The following is a 15826-nucleotide window of genomic DNA, read 5'->3' on the forward strand; positions in this document are numbered from 1 at the left end:
TTGTCTTGTTGGAAGGTAAACCTTCGGCCCAGCCTGAGGTCCTGATCACTCTGGAGAAGGTTTTCGTCCAGGATATCCCTGTACTTGGCTGCATTCATCTTTCCCACAATTGCAACCAGTCATCCTGTCCCTGCAGCTGAAAAACACCCCCACAGCATGATGCTGCCACCACCATGCTTCACTGTTGGGACGGTATTGGACAGGTGATGAGCAGTGCCTGGTTTTCTCCACACATACCACTTAGAATTAAGGCCAAAAAGTTCTATCTTGGTCTCATCAGACCAGAGAATCTTATTTCTCACCATCTTGGAATCCTTCAGGTGTTTTTTAGCAAACTCAATGCGGGCTTTCATGTGTCTTGCAGTGAGGAGAGGCTTCCGTCGGGCCACTCTGCTATAAAGCCCTGACTGGTGGAGGGCTGCAGTGATGGTTGACTTTCTACAACTTTCTCCCATCTCCCGACTGCATCTCTGGAGCTCAGCCACAGTGATCTTTGGGTTCTTCTTTACCTCTCGCACCAAGGCTCTTCTCCCCCGATAGCTCAGTTTGGCCGGACGGCCAGCTCTAGGAAGGGTTCTGGTCATCCCAAACGTTTTCTATTTAAGGATTATGGAGGCCACTGTGCTCTTAGGGACCTTAAAGCGGGAGTACGGCGACCAATCTTTTTTTTTTTTTTTTAGGTCATTGAGACACTTTGCTAACCCCAAAATAATACTCACAGTTTGGGTGTAATATTTCCGCCTCTGTCTGTTTTCGTACTGAAGAATAACTTAAAAAATGTGATGATGGCTGTTTCCATCTTGCTTGTGGGCATGTGAAGCCCACAAGCATTGATTTCCTGGATGCGATGAATGCTGTTCATTCACAGCTTGTTCACACGCATGATCATTGTTTCCGCACTGAATCTTGGGAAGCCTGACACTAAGCTCCCAGGAGAAATTGCGGCGCCAGGGAAAGGCAATAAACATGCCTACTCCCATGGGAGGAGAGACAGGAAGTGCCACAATAAAGTACAATATAAAGGTAAATTACAGCAATAAAAAAAATTTTCGTGCGGCATTTGAACATCTATGCAATTAACTGAAGAGGGTAAGATTAAGTTAAAAATTTGAGTGGAACCCCGCTTTAAGTGCAGCAGAAATTTTTTCGTAACCTTGGCCAGATCTGTGCCTTGCCACAATTCTGTCTCTGAGCTCTTCAGGCAGTTCCTTTGACCTCATGATTCTCATTTGCTCTGACATGCACTGTGAGCTGTAAGGTCTTATATAGACAGGTGTGTGGCTTTCCTAATTAAGTCCAATCAGTATAATCAAACACAGCTGGACTCAAATGAAGGTGTAGAACCATCTCAAGGATGATCAGAAGAAATGGACAGCACCTGAGTTAAATATATGAGTGTCACAGCAAAGGGTCTGAATACTTAGGACCATGTGATATTTCAGTTTTTCTTTTTTAATAAATCTGCAAAAATGTCAACAATTCTGTGTTTTTCTGTCAATATGGGGTGCGTGTGTACATTAATGAGGAAAAAAAAATTAACTTAAATGATTTTAGCAAATGGCTGCAATATAACAAAGAGTGAAAAATGTAAGGGGGTCTGAATACTTTGCATCCCCACTATATATATATATATATATATATATATATATATATATATATATATATATATATATATATATATATATGCTGTTTTTTCAGAGAGGTTGATATTAAATTGGACCTTCTCCGCCCACCTTTTAAAACCGCCAACACAATGTAAAACTAGATAAACATGTACACTTATACATACAGTATGTCTCTATGCCTTTCTATTCACATTTAGCCTATTTCACATGCTTTCTATTCTTCCTGTGGTGCCATTATCAAACAGTCATTGGCAGCCGGCTTCTTCCTTGCTCTTCCATGGTAAATGACATTTGCACCTCATTTAGGAGTGTCATGTGCCTCATTTTGCGCATGTGCAGTATGATAAAACACGTTTTAAAAAGATCTCCCTGAAAGACACTAGTGATGTCGCCTTCCCAGAGGGCAGCTGTGAGGCCCTTGCTGTGTCACCAATCTCAGAAGAACAAGAAGTGTGAACACAAAAAAAAATAAGTTAAAGCAAAAGTCTTTTATTAAGGAAATGATTGATTTCACATCAGCATGCAGATTATTTCAAGTTTGTTATTATTATATCATGATTATCATGCATGAGTATTGATTTCACTTGAGCATGCATTGCTGACAAGGGGGAAAGGAAGGATGATGCCATTGTATTTGGGCAGACTTCATGAACAATGGATTTCTAAGAATAAAGTGCATTTTTACAGAGTTTTCACAGCTGCTATCTAGAGATTTTGCTAGAGTTTGCGAGAGAGCTGAGACATGAGAGAGGGTGCTCACAACCACTATCCATAGACAGAGAGAATAGATTTGGTTTTATACAGAAATAAGCAGTACAAATGCAACATGTTTAAAGCTGAAGTCTGGGAAAACTAAAGGTTCTCCCTTGTAGTGGGGCTGCTCCTGCACTGCAAGGGTTAACTGCTCAATTAATCTGGGGGATAATACCACCACTTTTAGTAAAACTACTATTCCTGGTCTCCCTAGACATAAAGGAGCAGTTAAAGTGGTTGTAATGGCAGAAGGTTTTTTTAATGCATTCTCTGCAATTAAGCGGTGCTGCGGCCTCCCCCTCCAAAGATTAAAAATCAGCAGCTACACATACTGTAGCTGCTACTTTTAATATTAGTACACTTACCTGTCCTGGAATTCAGTGATGTCGACACCGCAGCAGATGTTTCCATTGGCTGTCGAATGCTGCCGCAGCCATTGCCAGTAAGGGAACCCGGCCATGAACCCGGCCGGTCCCTAGTACGCATGCGTGAAGCACGCTGCGCTCTCTTATTTGCCCGGCAGCAGAGGAAGGAGGAGGGAGGAGGAGGGGGCCGAACTCCTGACAGACCTCACTGCGGTGAGGTCCAACAGAAGTGGGGACAGGGTACCCCCCCCCCGGAAGGTGCCAAATGTGGCATTGGAGGGGGAGAGGAGACAGATGATAAGTGGAAGTTCCATTTTTGGGTGGAACTCCGCTTTAGGATAAAGCCCCCCCCTCGGCCCCCCTAATACTTACCTGAGCACATCTCGATCCAGCGATGCTGCGCGGGAGACTCGGCTGTCCAGGACTTTCCCTCCCCATTGGCTGAGACAACCGCAAAGTGCCATTGGCTCCTGCTGCTGTCAATTAAAGTAAGTGAGCCAATGAGGAGAGGGAGAGGGCGGGGCCGGGCCACGGCTCCATGTCTGAATGAACACAAGGAGTTGCAGCTCGGCTCAGGTTCCCCCATCGCAAGCGGCTTGCTGTGGGGGCACTCAACAGGAGGGAGGGGCCAGGAGAGCCGAAGAGGGACCCGAGAAGAGGAGGATCCGGGCTGCTCTGTGCAAATCCACTGCACAGGGCAGGCAAGTATAAAATGTTTGTTATCTTTATAGAAAAAAAAAAAAAACTAGACTTTAGTACCACTTTAAAGTACAGCTTTTTTCAATTTTAGATAAAGTGGGAAGAGATTCTGGAGATTTACCCTATTTGTCCTGGTGACCATTATCACTGAAAGTAAAAGAAATAGAACAGGAATGAAGCGGAATTTTTTCAATGGGGACACTAGTTCTGGTGACTACCAGGGATATCCTTCATTTTGGAGGCATTGTTTCTGACTTCCTATTTTGACTATGGGACAGGAGAAGGGAAGTCTTCCCAATTGGAAAATGGTTTTACCTTCAGTTCAGTTTTTTTTTTTCAGTTTTCTTAGTTTGTCAGAAAGTTTTGTAAATAAGTCATTTCTCTCCACTGATGCATGCTGATGAGGCTGCACTGATGAGAATTGATGAGGCAGCACTTATGGGCACTGATGAGGAGGCACTAATACTGTATGCCGCACTGATGGGCACAGATAGGTGGAACTGGTGGGCACAGATGGGCACTGAAAGGCAGCGCTGGCTGGCATCACTGATAGGCACTGTTGGGGCTGCACTGATTACCTGTACAGGTCTCCCTTGCGAGGAGATGCTGCTGCAGCTTTCCTCTCCTCATACTCTGTCAGTGTGAAGCAAGGAGAGCCGATTACCAGTACTTCTGTGTTTACATGTGATCGGCTGTGATTGGACACAGCCGGCCACATGGGTAAAGAGCCACACCATTGGCTCTTTCCTGAGATCGGGGTTGCGCCGTGTCCCAGGGACACGGCACGATCACAGCACTGCAGGTGTTAGAGCGGGGAGACTGGGGTGACGTCATATAACATCCTCCCAGAACAAGAGTGGATCCTGCCCATCGTCATTTGACTATACGGCGGGCGAGAAGTGGTTAAAATGCAACATATTTAGTAGTTGTAACCTTTGCCAAATATTTTAAAAATGTACATCCTTATGTCCCGAATCGAGGAAATCTTCCATGTTTCAAGAGAATATAAATGTGTAATCCGGGATGGATAAATGAATATGGAATTCAGGGGCAAGTCTGTTCAATCCAGGAGCCAGCAGGATTTTATTTTAAGAGCTAGCTCCATTGACAACAACTAGAGATTTTCCAAAAGTTAGGCACCAGCGTCATTTTAAGGAGCATTGGCTACTTGGCTCCTAGGATTTGTGTGTAATGGTTAACGGACATGAACAGATGAAAAGCTAGCCTAGGATGCCCAATAACTACTCTTCACGACTCTTATCTCACAGACGTTGTGGATGATGGCCACAAAATAGCAGTAGTGTTGTCCATAGCCACCAATTTCCAAGAGAGTACACACCCAGCTACCTGTTCCAGTTTATTGAGATGATGACATGATTTTGTAGCCAACAAATCATTGTTTCTTATCCATAACAGCAATCCAAATGCCACACTCCTTTATTTGTGTGGAGGATTCAAATGACACAGATCTCAGCGAAGGTCAGCTAAAGTCAGAATGACGTTCCTAGGTCTTCCATTGGCCAATGAAGATTCTGTTATATGCCAAGTCCCCAAGTGCCCAGGTGCTACAGTCTACCACCCCTTGGCATGGCCAGTGAGCTTCCAGCTGCCATCTGATTGGTTCATTTAAATGCTGTTTTTTCTCTCCTGCTTTTTGTCTCTCACTAAAGCTGGCCATACAGGGAGCCAATTTTGTCTGGTTTCTGTTGAAGCTGTGGGTGACCATGTTGTCCTACTCCTGCCCATCATCCTTTAGCTTGGGTTCACACTTGTGCAGTGCAGGACACCACATGTGATTTACACAGGAATTCCTGCGCAAATCCAATGCAATGTCTGTGCGGTGCGATTTGAGTCATTCATTTTGTATGGTCAGCTCTGTTCCTGTGTGCTGTATGAAGGAGGGTGTGTCCCTTCCCTCCAATCAGCTCTCAGAGCTCTCCTCTCCTGCACTGTTCCAGTATGAACCCAGGCTGAAATCACTATGACAAGCCTGGGTTCACACAGGAGCGATGAGATAAACAGCATGCGATTCAGACAGGAATTGCACCACAATCCTGTTCAAATCGCATGTGATTCTTTGCAGTGCGATTTGAGCCCATTCATTTTGTATGGGTTCAAATCGCATTGCAAAGGTATCCATTCCGGGTTTCGGAGCATTTTCGCATGTACGAGTACTCATTATCGGTGCAAGACCAATTTAACTCTACGGTCATACCTATGCGTTTTGTTAGTGCATTTTGCATAAACGCACTACACTCCATTTAGCATGGTTTTCTATGGTACACGTTCACATTTATGCGTTTGTGATGTTTTGCCTTTTTTCCCCATTAAAAAAACAGTGTATATAGCTGATTACTAAGGAGTGGGCCGAGAAGCTGGCTGCCACATCCTTGACAAAAACAAGAGACGTCACAAGGGGCGGGTTCTCTGATTGACATCACCAGATGACCACGCCCGTGGCTATATAAAAACTGTCAGACACCGAAGCTGACACAACGGAGGGAGCCAGCGTTGGAAAAGGACCGTTTATTTTTAGCAGGTTGGCAGAGGGAGAAGACAGCGGGAAGAAGATATCGGTGGCGGAACCGGAGAGAGAAGACACCTTGGAGCTATGACGTAGGACATTCTTCATTTTTAATAAAGGACTTGTCAAAAACTGTCTCTTGTTTTTTTTAACACTACGCTGATTTTTTTTGGTGAATGGGTAGGGGTACAATGTACCCCATACTCATTCACATGGGGGGAGGGGCCAGGATCCAGGGGCCCCCTTTCTTAAAGGGGGCTTCCAGATTCTGATAACCCTGCCCGAATACCCCCACAACCACCATCCAGGGTTGTGGGAAAGGGGCCCTTGTCCCCATCAAAATGGGTGCAAGGTGCTTTAGGGTTGAGGCCATGCGGCCTGGTCTGGTTCAGGGGGGGGGGGGGCGTTCACACGCCCCCTGCCTTTCCCAGGCTGCAGGCTCAGATAAGGGTCTGGTTTGGATTTTGGGGGGGGGAACCCCACGCCATATTTTTTTTTTTTGCATGGGGGGTGGGGGGGGGGTGGTGGTATAGATTTGGGGGGACCCCATGCCATTTTTTTACAATGTTTTTTTGCCAGCAATTCTTTTTTTTTACATTCAGCTGTCAGCAGGGGGAACCCCACTGACAGCAGATGACTCATCGGTTGTTAAAGAAGCGATGGCTGGCCTCCTGGCCTCCTGGCCTGAGCAACCAGCTATGCACAACGGAAGTACCATACAAACTGCATGCAAAAACACAAAACTCACTGAAAAACGTGCCTGAAAAACGCATCAAGCGCAGCCTGGATAAATGTGAACCTAGACTTATAAATTCAGCACTTTAATCGGCTGTAGAAAAGAGAGCAGACAGGTACAACTTATGTAGGAGGATTTGTGATATCCGTTTCACCTGGGGCCAGTCACTTCACTGGGTATATGGGAGGGTTTACAACCACTTTAAAATTATAAATTGAAACATGACTAATGGAACCCGATTGGCATCTATGGGCAGAATAGCTATTATTTTCTACTGCGTGGTCACTTTTCAATGTAGCCCATTGTTAGCTTTGATGACTGTGACTAATGATATTAGCAGTCATGAAAAGCTGTGGACATATTAAGCCATTCCACATCTGTGTCAAAGGGTGATAAAGCCAACACATACCCACAGATATAAAAAAAAAAAAAAAAAAAAAAGAAAAGAAACTGTTATTTACAATCTACTCTAGATTACTACCATTTTCTTTATTACTTTAGGGCTTATGCAGATGGGCATCCACTGGCAATTCTTGCTGGCAAAGAAACGGACCCCATGCAAACTTTGTGTGCAAACAGCTGCAGCAAGATCTGTACCCTGTACAAAACAATGGGGTTAGTTTAAGCTGGATACACACGAAGGATCAGCTCAGGCGTGTTCTCAACTCCACGTGCCCGCCAGGAAGCTGACACTTCGCAGTGCTAATCACAGGTAGTGAGACATTTTCCAAACTGTGCAGCCACGCATCAGGAAATGTCTCACTGTCTGTGATTAGCACTGCGGAGTGTCAGCTTCCTGGCGGGCACCTGGAGTTGAGAACACGCCTGAGCTCATCCTTAATAAACACTATACAACTTTTGTTGTTCGATTTTCTTTAGATTTACCTTCAACTATGTAGTGCCACAGCCTGCCAGATTGCATACAAATTGAAAATATTTAGGTTTTGATCTCATATTATATGGTTTAGGTAAATCTAAAGAAAATTGTATAGTGTTTATTTAGCTTTACAAAAAGTGGAGAGTGGAAAATCTGGTGCAGCTCTGCATAGAAACCAATCAGCTTCCAAGTTTTATAGCCAAAGCTTAACTGAACAAGCTAAAGTTAGGCCTGCATGTTTAGTGCTTTTTGCAGATTTGCACTACAGAACGTGTTCCATCGGAAACCATGTTAAATAGACTGTAGTGCAAATCTGAAAAATGCATAGGTGTGAATCAGGCCTTAGAAGCTGATTGGCTACCATACAGAGCTGCCCCAGATTTTTCACTCTCCAGTTTTAGTAAATCTCCCCCCAATGTTTACTAGTAAATTACTCATACCAACGTTTTCATTCGAATAGGGCTTCTGATGAGCCTTGGGATCAGGCAGACTATAAAATCTGTTATTTTTGGAATTCTTTTCTAAACAGCGTTGCAAAACAGCTACCATCCGATTGGCTGACACAGACAACACCTCTGTTTTATTTTCACAAACCAACATGATAATGCACAAACACTTTACAACCCTATTTTTTTTATATATGGAAAATACTCAAGGCCACTTAAACCCAGAACAGCATCTGTTCCAAACTACAGAATCATTCCATGTGACCCCACACTCAAGTAATACTTATTGAAAGTGTTACTAAACCCAGGACCCTGCATTCACTATATCTGGTCTCCCACAGTACAAAGAACATGGAAATGCAATTATTTTAGTAAATATAAACTGCTAAAATACCTTTTCTCATCAGCAGTATATAGCACTCAGTTCCTAGTAAAGCTTGTAGGAGGAGTTTTAATTCTCCCCTGATCCTCTGTCTGGACAGTGCTGATTGGCCCTGTGCTAATGACATGCACTCTCCCAAGGAAAAAAAAAAAAAAAAAACTCCCTAACAATACACACGAAACTGAGCATGTGCAGCCCGTCCCCTGGCTCTGTAAATAGGTTATTTTTTTGAGAGAGTGGAAGAAGAGGAGGATCAGAGAGACAGGATCAAACAGCCATCATACACAATGCAAAGGATTAACCCCTTAGGTTCCACAGTGAGTATAACAAGCATGCTTCACTGCACATACAGACTGATTTTACTGTTGTGAATTTAAGTGATTGTAAAGGATCGTTTTTTATTTTTTTATAAATAACAAACATATCATACTTACCTCCACTGTGCAGCTCGTTTTGCACAGAGTGGCCATGAACATTGTCTTCTGGGGTCCCCCAGTGGCTCCTCCCTGCATGAGATAACTCCCTAGAAGAAGCACTCTCTTGAGGGGGTTACATTGGGGGTGCTCTCCCAAGTCCAGGATTTGTGTCCACAGACACGCATGCCAGACTCGGCTCTGCCCCCCAACATTGGATTTGATTGACAGCAGCAGGAGCCAATGGCTGCACTGCTATCAATCTATCCAATCAAGAGACGGGACCCAGTGGAGAGGAGGACAGCACGTCCCTGCAAAAGAGATGAAGGGGCTCAGTTAAATAAAACGGGGGGGGGGCTGATGATTGCTAGGTGTTTTTTCACCTTGATGCATTAAGGTGAAAAAACATGAGGGTTTACAACCCCTTTTAGTAACATATTAAACCACCAACATATAGAATTCTATAACGTAAATGCTGCTAATTTGGGTGCAGGCTGTCAAAACGACGGATGCTGAGCAGCGATTATTAAATAACCCAATGATGTAAACGCTCTAATGCTATTTTGATGAGAGATTTAGACAGTGGCATGCCCCCGTGGCACAGGGGAAGTAAACAAGGGGGTGGAATCGGTGACTTTTTACAAACAATGGCAGAGCGGAGTGAGAGGGGGAGACAAAAGCCCCAAATAATATGTGAGCACATTTCAGCATGCTCTGGATAGACTGCCACTCCCCCTTATCAGAACCCGGCCATTGTTCCCAATGGATCACTGATCCTCTGTGCAAACTTTATCTAGGTGCCCATTCAATCTGCCCATCCTTAATCAACCCCCCACTGAACAATGAAAACTAAGATCTGAGAGGGTTATCTGGAAAAAGCATGCACAAATAAACAAGTGCTTTCTTTAGTAGATAAGTGTGTACATAGAGGCCTGACAAAACAAGTCTGCAGCAGCACCAAATGCATGAAGTCAACATGAGGAGCTTGTTTACAGCACAAAGCACAGACACCTAGATCTGGGGAGAATGACATCAGCGGATCGCCAACTACTTCTACACATTCCACACATGTACCATAGAAAGACATCTCAGGGGAAAAGAGCCACCAGATCTTTCACAAAAGTCACATTCTGGTTTTTTGGAATCCATGCATGTGATTGGCAGGTCATGCAGTGTTCATTCATTGAGCTCTGGAGGAGATGTATGGCACAGCACCCAGTGACAGCCCAACAATGCCATGGGGTGAAGTTGTTTATCTGATGAGCATCCATAGCACATGAATGAACCAGGGAGAAGTCACCCACTTCTAAACAACACCCCCCCACCCCATCCAGTGCCCCCTCCCCCTACCTTGTCTTGGAGGAGAGGAAGGCAAGTTTGATGAGTCCATAGGTAAACAGCTGGATGTTGTCCTTGGCTATACTGGCTACTTTCAGCCTGTGCTCTAGAATATGCAGTTCCATCGTTTTCTCCTTCTCATTTGTGGATCATGTGTGATAGGACTGCTTGCTGGGAGCGAGGAGGGACCGGACTGGACACGGACAAGGGGGAAGGTTGGAGGGAGAAGAAGCTCAATGACTTCAGGAAGACTCGGGAACAGAAGCGGCTCCGGAGCGCAGAGAGAGAGAGAAAAAAAAGCAGCTGCTGCTACACTGGAACAAACAACTCGAGCCGCTTCGCAGTGCGCATGTGCCGCGGCGCCTCGAGCATCACGGGAAGTGTAGTCCGGCCGCAGGACAGTGCATGGGACTCATTGCACTGATTTGTGTTATGTTACACTGCATGCAAAAGTAAATAAACAAATGACCTTTTTAAAAGGTGTTTATAAGGAAAAATAAATATAAATACACAAAAAAGCAGGGTCCATAATGGCAGGGCCATCTTTAATATTGATTGGACCCTGGGCAAACTCTTTCCCAAATCAACTTATCAACTATTTGTGGGCTCAAGGGGCAGCTGCTTTGGGCCCCACAACAATGACTGGGCCCGGGGCAGCTGCTCCTTTTGTCCTGTGTTATGCCCTGCATAATGGGCACCCCCCCCCCCCCCCCAAAAAAAAAAAAGTTTTTTCAAATAGGCAGAGCCGTCTTTAATACTGATTGGACCCTGGGCAAAACTTTTGTTGGGGCCCCCTCCATGCAGTTTTGCTCTCCACCTGCTCTGAGACATAGAATAAATAGCAGCTAGGCTCAAAATCAGTTTACTGAATCAGATCAGGCAGCTATTGCAATTGGTTGCCAGAGGTTACAGTGTATCATTACCTCATTACTGCTCACTGACTGGTTACTAGAGGTTACAGCACACATTACGGCTCACTGATTAGTTGCTAGAGGTTACAGCACATGATTTCTGATTGTTGATTGGTTGCTAGAGATTACTGTGGATATGACCTCAGGGGGGCATGATATACATATAAATGCCACCGGCTGCCGCTATTTACATATGAATGCCACCGCTATTTACATATGAATACGGTAATTTACATGTAAACATAGGGTCTGCGGGTGAGTCATCTGTACACAACAATAGGGCAGAGCTGGGCAGCATTAGTAGCAGCACTTCACACTGATATTGTTGGGACACAGCACGGGACTGAAACCTCAAGGGACGAGGGAATTTAAACCAGGATAGTTGGCAAGTATGAGGCAGATGCTTTGGGCCCCACAACAATGACAGGGCCCAGGGCAGCTGCCGCTTTTGCCCTGCCTTAAAAACGGCCCTGCAAATAGGTAAGCTAATCATAGAACGATTTTTTTTTAAATAAATTGACTAATATGACTAACATTTTTTAACATCAGAACCGATTCAGCCCCGGAAGATTTTACCCTCTTCCTGACCAGCGCACTTTTTTGCAATTCAGCACTGCGCCACTTTAACTGTCTATTGCGCGGTCGTGCAACGCTGTACCCAAACAAAATTTGCATCCTTTTTTTCCCACATATAGAGCTTTCTTTTGGTGGTATTTGATTACCTCCGCAGTTTTTATTTTTTGCGCTATAAACAAAAGAACAGCGCCAATCTTGAAAAAACACAATATCTTTTACTTTTTGCTATAATAAATATCCCACATTTTTTTTTTTTTAAAAAACTAATTTTTTTTCCTCGGTTTAGACCGATATGTATTCTTCTACATATTTTTGGTAAAAAAAAATTACAATAAGTGTATATTGATTGGTTTGCGCAAAACTTATAGCGTCTACAAAATAGGGGATAGATTTAAGGCATTTTAATTATTATTTATTTTTCTACTAGTAATGTCGGCGATCTGCGATTTTTATCAGGACTGTGATATTGCGGCGGACAGATTTGACACATTTTTGGGACCACTGACAATTATGCAGCGATCTGTGCTATAAAAATGCACTGATTACTGTATAAATGTCAACAGGGAAGGGGTTAACACTAGGGGGTGATCAAGGGGTTAACTGTGTTCCCTCAGTGTGTTCTAACTGTAGGGGGAATGGGACTTGCTAGGGGAAAATAGAGATCGGTGTACATACTTTGTATGAACAGACAATCAGTCTCTTCTCCCCTCAGAGAACCGGAATCTGTGTGTTTACACACACAGATCCCAGTTCTCGTTGTGTCACGAGCGATCGTGGGAGCCCGGTGGTCATCGCACTCACCGGGAACTCGCATCGGCTCCAGGGGGGGAGCAGCAGGCACGCGCCCCTAGTGGCCACAGGGCAAAGCGACGTGACATGACGTTGTTTCGCCCAGCCGTGCCATTCTGCCAAAGTAAAACTGCGGCAGCTGGTTGACAAGTGGATAAAAGGTGTTTTTAAGGAAAAATAAATATAAATACAAAAAAAAGCAGTGTCCATAATGGCAGGGCCATCTTTAATATTGATTGGACCCTGGGCAAACTCTTTCTTGGGCCCTCCCAAATCAACTTATCAACTATTTGTGGGCTCAAGGGGCAGCTGCTATGGGCCCCACAACAATGATTGGGCCCAGGGCAGCCCTGCATAATGGGCGCCACCCACGCCAAAGTTTTGACAAATAGGTAAGCTAATCATAGAACAATTTTTTTTAAATAAATTATAATATGACTAATATTTTTTAACATCTTAAAGTAAAAAAAAACCTTAGTCATATTATAATTTATTTAAAAATCAATCGTTCTATGTGTGTGCACTCACTTCGCTGTGCGGGGCACCGGACTAATGGGAGTCTATTATGCCTGTTATTTTTTGGCGAGCATGGGATTAGAGCCTGAGGATCTAATTGGCTTGTTTTCAGTTGTCCTCGGGGAGCAGTGCTCTCCCACTTTTGATTTTAGTGAAATCAATATTCGCCATTGCGTCACTTCCGGTTTCCAGATTCTATACCGGACCAATCAGGAGGCTGAAGATCTGGAACCCAGAATAAATACCGGGTCAACATGGAAGCTACGGAGGGGAGCTGTATCAGGAGCCATGACCACAGTGAGTGCGGACCTATAGGGGTTTGTTTGCACAACCCCCCCCCCCCCCCAAATTTTTTTTAGCACCAGCGCCACTGCAAAAAAGACATCAACAGCAATGTATGTTAAAGTGGAACTGCACTGTATCTGAGCAGCACAAACCAAAAATGCTAAATAATTCATTATTAATATTGAAAGCAAACTTCTCCATCTCTCCATGCTTTATTTTGCTAAGAAATCACTTAGAAAAACACCCCCCTGGCATTTCTGGCAGTGGCCATCTTTAGGGCAGGTGATTCATGTAGCATTTACTTCCTGGGATCCATCTGCCCTTAGCTCAGGCATAGGCTGAGCTAAGAACTCTCCTCACCTTCTAAAGAGTTCCACCCACATCTTAGACTTTTCGGCCCTGCGTTTGTGACTACTGCACAATTTATCATTGGACACTTTTTTTTCCCCAGCAATATATGTACCCTATTTCGCCAGCCAGTGCTCTGCTTCTGCTGTACCTCGCCGCGGCAAGGTAGGTAATTTCTGACCGGCAGCCACATATTGGCTTCTTGGATATGAGTTTCATCAATCCCAGGAGTATTTTTATAGTACTGATCGATGTATAAATGACAATGGTCCCAAAATAGTGTCAAAAGTGTCGCAGTCATGATAAAAATCACAGATCGCCACCATTACTATTAAAAAAATAATAATAATAATAATAATAACAATGCCATAAAACTATCCCCTATTTTATAGACGCTATAACTTTTGTGCAAACCAATCATTATATTCTTATTGCGATTTTTTTTTTTTACCAAAAATATGTAGAAGAATACATATCGGCCTAAACTGTGGAAAAAAATTGTTTTTTTTATATATTTTTGGGGGATATTTATTATAGCAAAAAGTAAAAAATAATGCTTTTTTTTCAAAATTGTCGCTTTTTTTTTGTTTATAGCGCAAAAAAAAAAAAAACGCAGAGGTGATCAAATACTACCAAAAGAAAGTTTGTGGGAAAAAAAGGACATCAATTTTGTTTGGGTGCAACATCGCACGACTGCGCAATTGTCAGTTAAAGCGACGCAGTGCCGAATCGCAAAAAGTGCTCTGGTCAGGAAGGGGGTAAAATCTTCCGGGGCTGAAGCGGTTAAACAGTGCTTTTAGCCACTAAAACAAGCGGCGCTTTAGCGCCAACGGCCATCGCTTTCAGTGTGAAAGCACTCTTATGGCACCCCAGTCTTAGTCCGTAGGGTTCAATATTGAGTTGGCCCACCCTTTGCAGCTATAACAGCTTAAACTCTTCTAGGAAGGCAGTCCCCAAGGTTTGTGTCTATGGGAATGTTTGACCGTTCTTTCAGAAGCGCATTAGTGAGGTCAGGCACAGATGTTGGAGAAGAAGGCCTGGCTCGCAGTCTCCGCTCTAATTCATTTCAAAGGTGTTCTATCCGGTTGAGGTCAGGACTGCAGGCCAGTCAAATTCCTCCACCCCAAACTCACTCATCCATGTATTTATGAACTTTGCTTTGTGCAGTGGTGCGCAGGTATGTAGGAACAGGAAGGAGCCATCCCCAAACTGTTCCCATAAAGTTGGGAGCATGAAATTGTCCAAAATATCTTGGTATGCTGATGCCTTATGATATCCCTTCACTGGAACTAAGGGGCCAAACCCAATACCTGAAAAACAACCCCACACAAAAATCTCCCCTCCACCAAATGATTTGGACCAGTGCACAAAGCAAGGTCTATATAGACATGGATGAGCAAGTTCAGGGTGGAGGAACTTGACTGGCCTACACATTCCTAAACCTTGTGGACAGCCTTCCCAGAAGAGTTGAATCTTTATAACTGCAAAGGGTGGGCCAACTCAATATTGATCCCTACGGACTAAGATTGGGATGCCAAAGTTAAAGTTCATGTGCGTGTAAAGGCAGGTGTCCCAATACTTTTGGTAATATAGTTTATATATGTGTAGGTGCAACCATCACATGGGTGTTTTAAAAATAAAAAAAAGCAGCTGGAATTCCGCTTGAAGACTCCCGGGAAGTAGGACATAATTTGCCTAGGCAAGAAACCAATTAAATACTGTAAAACCTTGGTTTGAGAGTAATTTGGTCTGGACGTTTTGCAAGACAAACAACATTTTTAAATAAATTTTGACTTGATATACAAGCGATGTCTTGATATACAAGTAGTGTCATGTCACAACTGACCGAGTATAAAAGAGAAGAGAGGCACCTCTAAGTGTAGCAATATGGTTACATTTAATGAAGGTACAACATTTAGAAACATATTGCTGCACTTAGAGGCGCCTCTCTTCTCTTTTGTACTCTAGCTCCTGCTGAATTTTGCTTCTAATGCCGCGTACACACGAGCGGACTTTCTATCCTACTTGGTCCGGCACACTTTCCGACGGACTTTGTCCGCCAGGTGCGCCGGACTTTAAAACGGACGGACTTGCCCACACACGCCGGGACTTTCCGGCGGGCTAAGTCCGCCCGTCTTTCCGACGGACTTTCGCCGGAGTTCCGGCGGACTTTCAGAATGAACGGACTTGCCCACACACGGACAAGTCCGTTCATTTTGAACGTGACTCAGGTGCGACGGGAC

Source organism: Aquarana catesbeiana, linkage group LG02 (assembly GCF_042186555.1).
Source record: "Aquarana catesbeiana isolate 2022-GZ linkage group LG02, ASM4218655v1, whole genome shotgun sequence".
NCBI lineage: Eukaryota > Metazoa > Chordata > Amphibia > Anura > Ranidae > Aquarana > Aquarana catesbeiana.